This window comes from Dermacentor variabilis, chromosome 3 (assembly GCF_050947875.1).
Source record: "Dermacentor variabilis isolate Ectoservices chromosome 3, ASM5094787v1, whole genome shotgun sequence".
Lineage (NCBI taxonomy): Eukaryota > Metazoa > Arthropoda > Arachnida > Ixodida > Ixodidae > Dermacentor > Dermacentor variabilis.
The window spans coordinates 135,066,513-135,077,326 of NC_134570.1; the positions used below are offsets into that span (position 1 = coordinate 135,066,513).

The window sequence follows — 10,814 nt, forward strand, 5'->3', positions numbered from 1 at the left end:
ACATGCGACGGATATGCCTGACGCCGTGCGTGGGGAACGTCATGGAACGTATGGTACTCAAAAGGCTGCAGCGACATCTGGATGCCACCGATCAGATGGTTGAGACAACGTATGGCTTTAGGCAACACCTGGGCACCCAGGATGTTCTCGTACAAATCAACGAGCTGGTAATTAAGCGGGCAACAAAGCAGGCGCCGCGAGCTCCTCTAGCGCTAGACCACACTTTGATAACGTCACGCACGAAAGTGTCCTCTGCAGCCTACGCAACACGGCTTGTGGAGTGCAAACGTACAACTACATCCGAGACCTTATTCGCAACCGAACGGCCAGGATCATGATAGAAAAGAGACATCCGAACCGATCTCCCTGGGGAATAGAGGAACGCCGCAAGGTTCGGTCCTTTTCCCCCTCCTGTTCAACTAGGCTCTCCTGCCGTTGCCCAAGCTTCTCGAATGAATAGACGCCCTGGTCCATGCATTATATGCCGACGACATCACCCTCTGGACGGCGAGGGCAGCGTCGGATGGCTCGATGGAAAACACGCTCCTAAAAGCGGCTGACACGGCCAACAGCTATGCGAAGACCTGTGGCCTTTGCTGTTCGCCTCAAAAGACGGAGATGACAATTGTGAGACCAAGTGCATCAGGGAAACAAGCAGAAAACAAGAAATCACTATGGAAGGGATCCGGATTCTCGCGGTACCTCAACTCAGGATCCTGGGCCTCCTGATCCAGGCAGACGGCAGGGCAACAACCATGACCAGAAAAATCAAGGTCACGTCTGACCAGATCTTGAACATGATCAGACGAGTGGCCAACAGGCGGGGAGGTCTGAAGGAATCGGACACCGTTGGGCCTTTGTTATCTCACAAATCGTCTACGCAGCGCTGTGCCGGCAACTCCTCAAGAAGGACATATTACAACTTGACGCAATAATCAGGAAAGCCACGAAGCAGGCTCTGGGTATTCCCAGAAATTCATGCACGACAAGATTACTTCAAATGGCAGTCCACAACACAGAAGCCGAGCCCGCAGAAGCCCATCTATCCAATCAAAGGGTAGGCCCTGGCCAGATCAAGGCGGGCGGAAGCGTCCTCCAGAAGATCGGATGGCAAGAATCACACTATACCCACCACGGCCAATTACCCGAAAAGTGCCCTGAGAAGCTGGAATGCAAACCACTACCGCGCAACATGAACCGCACAAAGCACGCCACACGACGCGACGCCCGGGCAAAAGCCATCTCCAGGACCCATGAGTAAAAGGACACTGCCCTATACAGAGACGCCTCTCTACCCAAACGCTCCTCAAGGGCAACAGTCGTGGTCGCCGGGCTAGAAAAGCTCGTCACCTGTGCATCAATCAACACTCCGTCTTCGCATGAAGAAGAAGAAGCGGCGATAGCCCGCGCGCTGCTGCAACCTAACGTCACCAAGATCGTCACGGACTCAGAAGTTGCATAGAAGAACTACAGATCTGGCAGAGTGTCCCTTGCTCCACTAAATATTCTAGCAAAAGCTACGCTTCTTAAAAAAACAATCGACCTGGTTTGGGTCCCGGCCAACTCCTCAGTTGAGGGCAACGAATATGCTCATCAACAGGCCCGAACACTCAACTCCCGGGCCATCGAGGAGAAAGCAAGGGGACGGCAGCCCATCACCAGTTACATAGATATAGACAAGTAATACAGAGACGGTACGAAGACATTCCCGCACCCCGACCATTCCTTGAGCATAGCCGAACAAACAATATACAGGCCAATCGAGGCAGGGTGCTTTCCCACCCTTGCCTCCGAAACAAAATATACCCAGAAAAATACAAGAACATATACCCTTAGTGCAATGCACTAGTCCCCCTTCGGTACGTCATAGGAGAGTGCAATGTTTGCGAAGATCACCCCCACCTATACCCATAACTAATCCCCCTGCTATCCCCACTCTATGCGAGCGATGGTGGGTCATGCTATCCAGCCCCGCCCTGCAACACCAGCTCCGACTGATCCACAGGGGCCACGTGGCCCTGAATGCATATGGAGACCGTGAAGAGGGAGCCACCCCATCAGACGCTTAACCCACACCATTTCACTATGGGCCAGTAAAGTTGCTTCTCTCTCTCGACAAGCCTGCCGGTGTGCCAGCCCACATCAATCACCAGCACTACCTAAATAGAGCACATCAGTAGAGACTAAACGCAAGAAAGCGAGGATATTCGCCTTAACATCGCACCACTACCCGGTTCTAGCACAGTAGCTGACCAATCTACATTTGAAGCCCTCATTCTATAACGGCAGACAACACACATTGGTGAGCCTTGAGAAATTCGTAATAATCCAGAGCAGTGCATTCACCCAGCATTTGATCTAAGTACCACAGACACGTGTCCTTGCTACCAACGCACATCGGTTATTTCGGGGTTAAAAGAGATGCCACACTACATTGAAATAATTCACAAAAACCACACTTTCATTGAATACCACTGTCCATATGGCAACTTCGTTTTTCTCTGGTACTGAACACATGCCTAAACATATTACTTAGAGAACACGCCACTAAATCTAACTCTATTCATCAGGTCGCATAATATTCACAACATTGCGAATATTTTTATGTCTAAGCGTAAGACAAATCTGGCGATGCTATACTCTATACTATTAGTCTATATACAGGCTATTTACGCTGGAGCCAGTCAGCCAGGCCGACCCTCGCTCGCGCCAAGGGCACAGACCAACTTCATCGTCATTCTCGCGGTGGATCGTCTCTTGAACATCTCTCGATGATATCGTAATACTAGCCCCCGGCGGCAAAAACGGCGTCACGGTGCTGTTGAAAATTCAAGGCGCGTGGCGGAGTTGTAGAGCTTGAGTCGGGCGACGTGGACAATGTCACTTGTTTTCACAGCGGAGGACGTAGTGGGCGTGGCTAGAATGATTTCATTAGTGACATCGGCCACATGGCAGAGCACGTGATATGAGCCCGTGCACGAGGAAAGCAGTTTTTCACAAAGGCCAACTCTGCGAGATTGTGACCAAAGCAACGCGAGGGTGCAGGGCACAAAATGGACATCACAGTGACGGAGGTCGTAGCGCTGTTTCTGTTTATCTTGAGACAGTTGTAGACGAGCGCGCGCAAGTTTGCGAGCATTCTCAGCACGGGTGATTGCATCACGGGCATAATCGCTAGTTGAAGCTGTGGTGGACAGAAGCAGTGTCTAGTGGTAGCGTCGGTTCTCGGCCATACAAGAAGGAAAACGGGGAAAAGCCAGCAGTTTCAAGATGGGAAGAGTTGTACGCAAATGCAATGTAAGGTAGAGCCAGGTCCCTGTCATTGTGGTCGTAGGAAACGTATTTCGATAGCATGTCGGTAAGGGTGCGGTTCAAACGCTCAGAGAGGCTCTTCATTTGTGCGTGGTAGGAGGTGGTAAATTTATGCTGTATTGAGCAGGCGCGCATGATGTCGTTAATGACTTTGGCCAAAGACGTACAGTCATGGTCTGTTAGCAATTGACGAGCAGCACCATGCATCAAAATGATATCATTTAGGAGGATGTCCGCAACATCAGTTGCGCTCCTGGTCGGAAAAGCGAGGGTTACGGCATAGGGCGTCAAGTCGTCCGCCGCGACTGCAACCCACTTGTTTCCTGATGTAGATTCCGGAAACGGGCCGAGAAGGTCTAAGCGGACACGATGGAAGGTCTCGGGAGGGATGTCGAGCGGCTGAAGGTAACCAGTGGGGAACTGGGAAGCCTTCTTGCGTCGTTGACAAAGTTCACAAGCGGCGACGTAACGTCGTGCCGAACGGGAAAGGCCCGGTCAGAAACAACGGCGACGTACACTGTCATAGGTTCGAGGTACGCCGAGATGTCCTGCCGTTGGCTCGTCGTGAAGCTCTTTTAGAACGGTTGAGCAGAGGTGTTTAGGTATTACAAGTAGAAACTCATAGCCGTCCGAATGAAAGTTACGAGGGTACAGTGTACCGTCGCGGAGGACAAAGAGGCATAGAGTAGCATCGGCCGGAGTGTCCAAAACGGCCCATGAGTGCTCGGATGTATACTTCACGACGTTGCTCGTCGTCGAAATGAAGCAGCTGTGATACAGAGAATACGCAAGCAGCACTGGCAATATAGGAGGTGTCAGAGTCGTCAACAGGGCAACGCGACAAACTGTCAGCGTCTTGGAGCAGGCGGCCAGACTTGTACACCACGGGATATGAAAATTCTTGTAGCCTCAAAGCGCATCGACCAAGCCGGCCTGCAGGATCTTTTAGCGATGAGACCAACCAGAGAGCATGATGGTCAGTGAATACGGAAAAAGGGCGGCTGTGAAGGTAAGGACGGAACTTCGCAACCAACCAGACAACAGCAAGACGTTCTCGTTCCGTAATGGTATAGTTGCGCTTCCATGTGCTAGGAGGCGGTTCGAAAAGCAATAACGCGGTCCTGGCCAAGCTGACACTGGGCTAAGACGGCACCTACGCCATGACCGCTGGCAACTGTACGCAAATCTGTAGGGGCATCAGCGTCAAAGTGGACGAGAATGGGTGGTGAGGTGAGAAGAGTGATGAGATGAGAGAAGGTGGCGGCTTCTGATGTACCCCAGAATTCTACGCCCTTCTCAAAAGATTAGTGAGAGGTCGAGCAATTGCCGCAAAATCTTGAATAAAACGACGAAATTACGAGCTTAGTCCTACAAATCTTCGAACGTCTGCATCTCTCTTAGGAACCGGAAAGTCTCGGACAGCGCGAGTTTTGTCGGGATCGGGCTGTACTCTGGAAGCATCAACGAGGTGGCCCAGAACAGTAATTGGGCTGCGGCCAAAACGACATTTCGACGAATTAAGTTGCAGCTTCGCCTTTCGAAATGCATCATGTATAGTTGTTGGAAGCTTAAGGTGACGTTGAGTAACCCGTATGGGTTTCCTTTGTAGCAATTGCTACGAACAGGTGGATGTCTGATTTTCCCTTTATTCATTACTTCTCTCCAGCTTGCGGGTTTCCGCAGAACTACTACGTCAAGCTTAAGGTGACTGTCGAAGGTTGGCGAGAAGACGATGACGTCGTCGAGGTAGCACTGACATGTGGAGCATATGAAAGCTGGGAGCAAAGAGTCCATCAAAGCTGGTAGGGTTTTGCATAATCCAAACGGCATCACTTTAAATTGGTGCAGGCCATCAGGTGTGATGAACGCGTTTTTTCCGCTGTCGATATCAACAGCAATCTGCCAGCATCCCGAACGAAGATCAATTGAAGAGAAATAGCTGGAATCGAGGAGGCAGTCAGGGGCGTCATCTATACTTGGAAACGGGTAGACGTACTTCCTAGTAATCTTGTTCAGAAGCGCCACGTGCCGTCGTTTTTCTTAACCACAGCACCACACGTGACGCCTATGGCCTCGAAAAAGGTTGAATAATGTTTTTATCTAGCAATTTGTTCAATTCACCTTCAATTACTCGGCGTTCCCACGCAGAAACTCGATACGGTCGTCGCTGAATAGGCGTAGCATCGCCAGTAAGAATCCGACGCTTGAGCGCAAGCGTCTGGCCTAAAGGGCGATCGTGGATGTCGCAAATATTTAGGTAGGACGAAATTATACTTGCCAAAAGTATTCAGCCTGCGCCGAGGACAGGTCCGTCACAACCCTTTTCTTTGTGGGGATCGGCGCGCGAGGCTGGCGCGAGGGGCCTGCTAAGCTAGCAAGAACCATCATTTGATAAAGCTTCCACGTGATGGCCGCCGACACAATCCACCTTGGTAAGGCAAATAAATACCTTGCGGTAGAATTAAAGTAAAAGATAGTTAAAGTTAACGGTAACGGTAACTTTAACTGCGGTATAGGTAACGTCATACTGTAGTGGAATGTCAGGCAGAGGAGTGACGAGGTACTCGCCATCGTCCCTGCAAACTTCTTAATCTCATCCAACCACCTAACTTTCTGCTGCCCCCTGCTACGCTTCCCTTCCCTTGGAATCCAGTCCATAACCCTTAATCACCATCCGTTATCTACCCCCCTCATTATATGTCCGGCCCTGCCCCCCCCCCCATTTCATTTTCTTGATTTCAACTAAGATGTCATTAACTCGCGTTTCTTCCCTCATTCAATCTGCTCTTTTCTTATCCCTTAATGTTCCATCCATCATCATTTCCATAGCTCGTTGCGTCATCCTCAATTTAAGTAGAACTCTTTTCGTAAGCCTCCAGGTTTCTGCCCCGTACGTGAGTACTGGTAAGACACAGCTGTTATACACTATTCTCCTGAGGGATAATGGCAACCTGCTGTTCATGATCTGAGAATGCCTACCAAACGCACCCAACCCATTCTTCTTCTCCTGATTATTTCAGTTTCCTGATCCGGATTCGCGGTCACTAACTGTCCTAAGTAGATGAATTCCCTTACCACTTCCAGTGTCTCCCTACCTATCGTAAACTGCTGTTCTCTTCCCAGACTGTTAAACATTACTTTAGTTTTCTGCAGATTAATTTTTAGACCCACCCTTCTACTTTGCCTCTCCCGGTCAGTCAGCATGCATTGCAATTTGTCCCCTGAGTTACCAAGCAAGGCAATATAATCAGCAAATGCCAAGTTACTAAGGTATTCTCCATTAACTTTTATCCCCAATTCTTCCCAATCCAGGTCTCTGAATACCTCTTGTAAACACGCTGTGAATAACATTGGAGAGATCGTATCTCCCTGCCTGACGCCCTTCTTATTGAGATTTTGTTGGTTTCTTTATGGAGGAGTACGGTGGCTGCGGAGCCGCTGTAGATATATTTCAGTATTTTCACATACGGCTCGTCTACACACTGATTCCGTAACGCCTCCAAGACGGCTGAGGTTTCTACTGAATCAAACGCATTCTTGTAATCAATGAAAGCTTCATATAAGGGTTGGTTATGTTCCGCACATTTCTTTATCACCTGACTGATATTGTGCGTATGGTCTATTGTTGAGTAGCCTTTACAGAATCCTGCCTGGTCGTTTGGTTGACAAAAGTCTAACGTGTTCCTGGTTCTATTTGCGATTACCTTAGCAAATACTTTGTAGGGAACGGACAGTAAGCTGATGGGTCTATAATTTTGCAAGGCTTTGGCGTCCCCTTTCTTATAGATTAGGATTATGTTAGCGTTCCTTTAAGGTTACGGTACGCTCGAAGTCATGAGGCATTGCGTATACAGGAGGGGGGGGGGCATTTTTTCTATAATAATCTGCGCACCATCATCCAACAAATCTGCTGTTACCTGATCCTCCCCAGCGGCCTTCTCCCTTTGCATAGCTCCCAAGGCTTTGTTTACTTCTTCCGCCGTTACTTGTGAGAATTCAATTTCCTTTAGAATATTTTCTCTTCCATTATCGTCGTGGGGGCCACTGGGACTGTATAAATCTCTATAGAATTCAGGCACTTGAACTATCTCATCCATATTAGTAATGATATTGCCAGCTTTGTCGCATACATATAATTCTTGCCTATTCCTAGTTTCTTCTTCACTGCTTTTAGGCTTCCTCCGTTCCAGAGAGGATGTCCAATTCTATTGATATTATGCTTCCGTATGTCAGCTGTATTACGCTTGTTGATTAACTTGGAAATTCTGCCAATTCTATTCTGCTGTAGGGTTAGAAACTTTCATACATTGGCGTTTCTTGACTAGATTTTTTGCCTCCTGCGATAGCTTACTGGTATCCTGTCTAACGGGGTTACCACCGACTTATATTGCACATTCCTTAATCTTTCCCATAAGATTTTCTTTCATTTCTTCATCCTCTTCCTGTGTTAAAGCCGAACACCTGTTCTGTAGCTTCACCCGGAATTCCTCTATTTTCCCTCTTAGCGTTAACTGATTGACCGGTTTTTATGTACCAGTTACTTTCGTTCCCTCCTCCAGTCTAGGCTAATTTGGTTTCTTACCATCCTGTGGTAACTACAACGCACCTTGCGGAGCACGTCCACATCTTGTATGATGCGAGGGTTAGCGCAGAGTATAAAGTCTATTTCATTTCTAGTTTCGCCATTCGGGCTCCTCGACGTCCACTTTCGGCTATGTCGCTTGCGGAAGAAGGTATTCATTATCCGCATGTTATTCTAATCATCACCGCGCACGCTCCGGACGTCATTGGGCTCCTGTGGTTTACGTGCGCTATGATAACGTGCATTATTTGGTGAATTTAACGTTCGCGATGTTTACGGACGCTAAGAAATAGCGTTGTCGAGCATGGCGGCCCCCATGACTCCCGCTTCAGCGTGAATACTCGTGACGGCTGCGCTCTGATTCGTATTTATCGCCAGTAACTGAAATGAGCTTTCACTTTCTCCAAACTCAGCTGAAGCGTTCGTTATGATCGCATAGCACGCACAATCTTTGAGTTGGTTTGGCGATTCCGGCGCCCGCAGGCCTAAGGAGACGCGTCGGCATAGCAACAGCAGGATGGTTGCGAATGGATTGTCTTGGCTTGGATACATTTGAGACGAGGCACCAGAAGGTACCCTGCTTTATAACGTCTTCGTTACGTTTGCGTTCCCATACGGTAAACTTAAAGATTGGAAAGGACACGCACTATAATGTCCCGCAAAGGTGATTACGTTTAAAGTACGTAAGGTGACAAACGCTATTGTAAATCTGTCTATCAACCCGTCTCGTCCGCGGCGTCGCATCGCCGTATCTGCTCCGTCGATAAGCGCTGGTGGCGTGGCGTCACGGCGATGCCCTCTCCCCTCATGCAACACCGTTTTACCCGCTCCGCTCGGGCGAGGTGCGCTGGTGACATGACGTCGTAGGCAATGAGAATTTAAGTGCTGTTTCGCTGCCACAGATGCCGGGTTTTTCGTCAAAACGGCCGCTTGAGCCTTTCGCATAAATAAGGATTTTGCTATACTATTCAACCTAAAGATTAGACTATAAGAATTACAAACGCTGTTGCGTATAAAAAAATTTAGCCATGGTAAACAAAATAACAACAAACACCAAAAACCCGATGGCACGCGCTTTCTTGAGGTATCTCTATGCAGGGGGTGGTACGCAAGACTCTCTTTATTGAACAACACTTGCGGAATGGCAAAGAATGCAGAAAGTGGCATGGTCGATGCATTAAACGGCGCTTTATGAATTTAGTACGCCTAAATGCTACCTAAGTGACCAGAACACTTAAGAGCATTAAAAACGGGATGTACTTATAAGCAGATCAGAGATTATTATACTACGAAAAGAAGTAGATCAGCTTACCTTCGCTGTAGACGCAAGGTAACCATGTTACACAAATAACTAGAGGCTTCCAGAAGTGCATTTCTCGTTCCGATCACACAAGCACTGTGTTTTACGAATTCAGCAAACTCTAAGGCCAGCCCGCCAAGAACAAAAAGAAATAGAATGAAAGTGACCCATTGTAGATTAAGTAGTTTGGTCGAAGAAATTGTCACTACAACTCGCTCTAAAAATAGGACCTGGTTAGCGAATCTTCCTTTCCTTTCATATTCGTTCCCAACTACACATAGAGAGGTATAGGGAAATTGTACTACCTTGGAGCACCGGGAACTACTAAAGACACCGGTAGCCAGTCGTTATCGAAGTCCTAGCGTTTACTTTAGTTCTAGAATTCAACAACGCGTTCTAATCTACTCTCGTGTGCTTTATAAAATGTTGTAGCAACGAGAATGGCTAGCATTGCGATATACTACAGAGGGTCGCGATTTCATAAACTAGCTGGTATGTTGAGTGTAAAAGAAAGAACAGAATTTCAAATTTAATAGCGCTCAGCAAACATAGCTAGCCATGCGGTTATCGCAATACACTTTTTTACCTATTTATTTAGCCTATAGGCGAAACGCATTACAATTGGGATTCGGAAAAAAAATACATACATAACGGCAATAGCAAGATACAGTGCGTAATGATAACAATTTCAAACAGGCGTGTACTTAGACAACGGCGGTTAGTGCCTCGCGAGAACGTTCACCAATTATCACCAATCATCAATACAATGTCAGCAGGCAGCGGGCACCACACGATTGATGTGCGCGGAAGAAAAGATTCGCGATATGTTTTCGTTTTACCAAACGGAATACTTACCTTGTGGCGATGATCAAAACGATGGGACATATATTGCCGTTATTGAATAAACCTCCTATAAAATTTCTCTAAATGATACCGCATTAGCCAATGAAGTTTACAGAAGCATTTAGTATGTGCGGAATACTTCTGCTGTGCAAAGCGAGAGACGTCTCACGAGTTACATATGGAAGAGCTGCAGCAACATCAGTAAATGTTGAGATGTCACTATGACCGCTGAGCAGCACAAATGAATAGCGTGAAACGTCGTCTGTAGAATGCCAGGCTCATTAGGTGAAACTCAAGAAATGATACCTTCATTGTACAATTGCTTGTTTGAAACGTTTCGATCAATCTTTCAAGATTCCCCTTAGGCTGATTCCTACAGGCTATCTGCGGCTTTGTAGTTTTTATTACAAAAGTCATCCGTATTTCTTTTTATAGCGCTGTATACTGTTTATTCTTTCGCATGAGAAGCGGAAGCCCCCATGAACCCTCACTGTTGTGCGGCCCAACACGTGGAAAGAAATGCCGAAATGAGTTACGTATGAGGCGTGTAATGCCGCGCGAATCTTCACAAGACGCGGTTCTCCTTTACAATGTGATGCAGATGGCGAAATTTTATTATTTGTAACTAACTCTATGCTTAAATGATAGCGAGAAACCATTTAGACAATAGGTATTACAAAAAAACTTAACAGAACAGAGGAAACACGTTTTCTCAAAGCAAGCATGTTACAAACGTTATATCAAGATGAAAGATGCCCTCATACGTATGTTCTTGGT

At 47.4% G+C, this 10,814-nt stretch overlaps 1 long non-coding RNA gene across 1 annotated transcript in view; it reads right to left on the reverse strand.

The window, feature by feature from the left end:
- Positions 1 to 10,348, reverse strand: part of LOC142574205 (uncharacterized) — a 43,985-nt gene extending 33,637 nt beyond the window's left edge. The window contains exons 1-2 of the long non-coding RNA XR_012826451.1: positions 10,050 to 10,348; positions 9,207 to 9,315 (exon numbers count right to left, since the gene is read on the reverse strand). This is a non-coding gene — a long non-coding RNA (uncharacterized LOC142574205). The remainder of the gene's footprint in view (positions 1 to 9,206; positions 9,316 to 10,049) is intronic.
- Between the last annotated feature and the right edge of the window lie 466 nt (positions 10,349 to 10,814).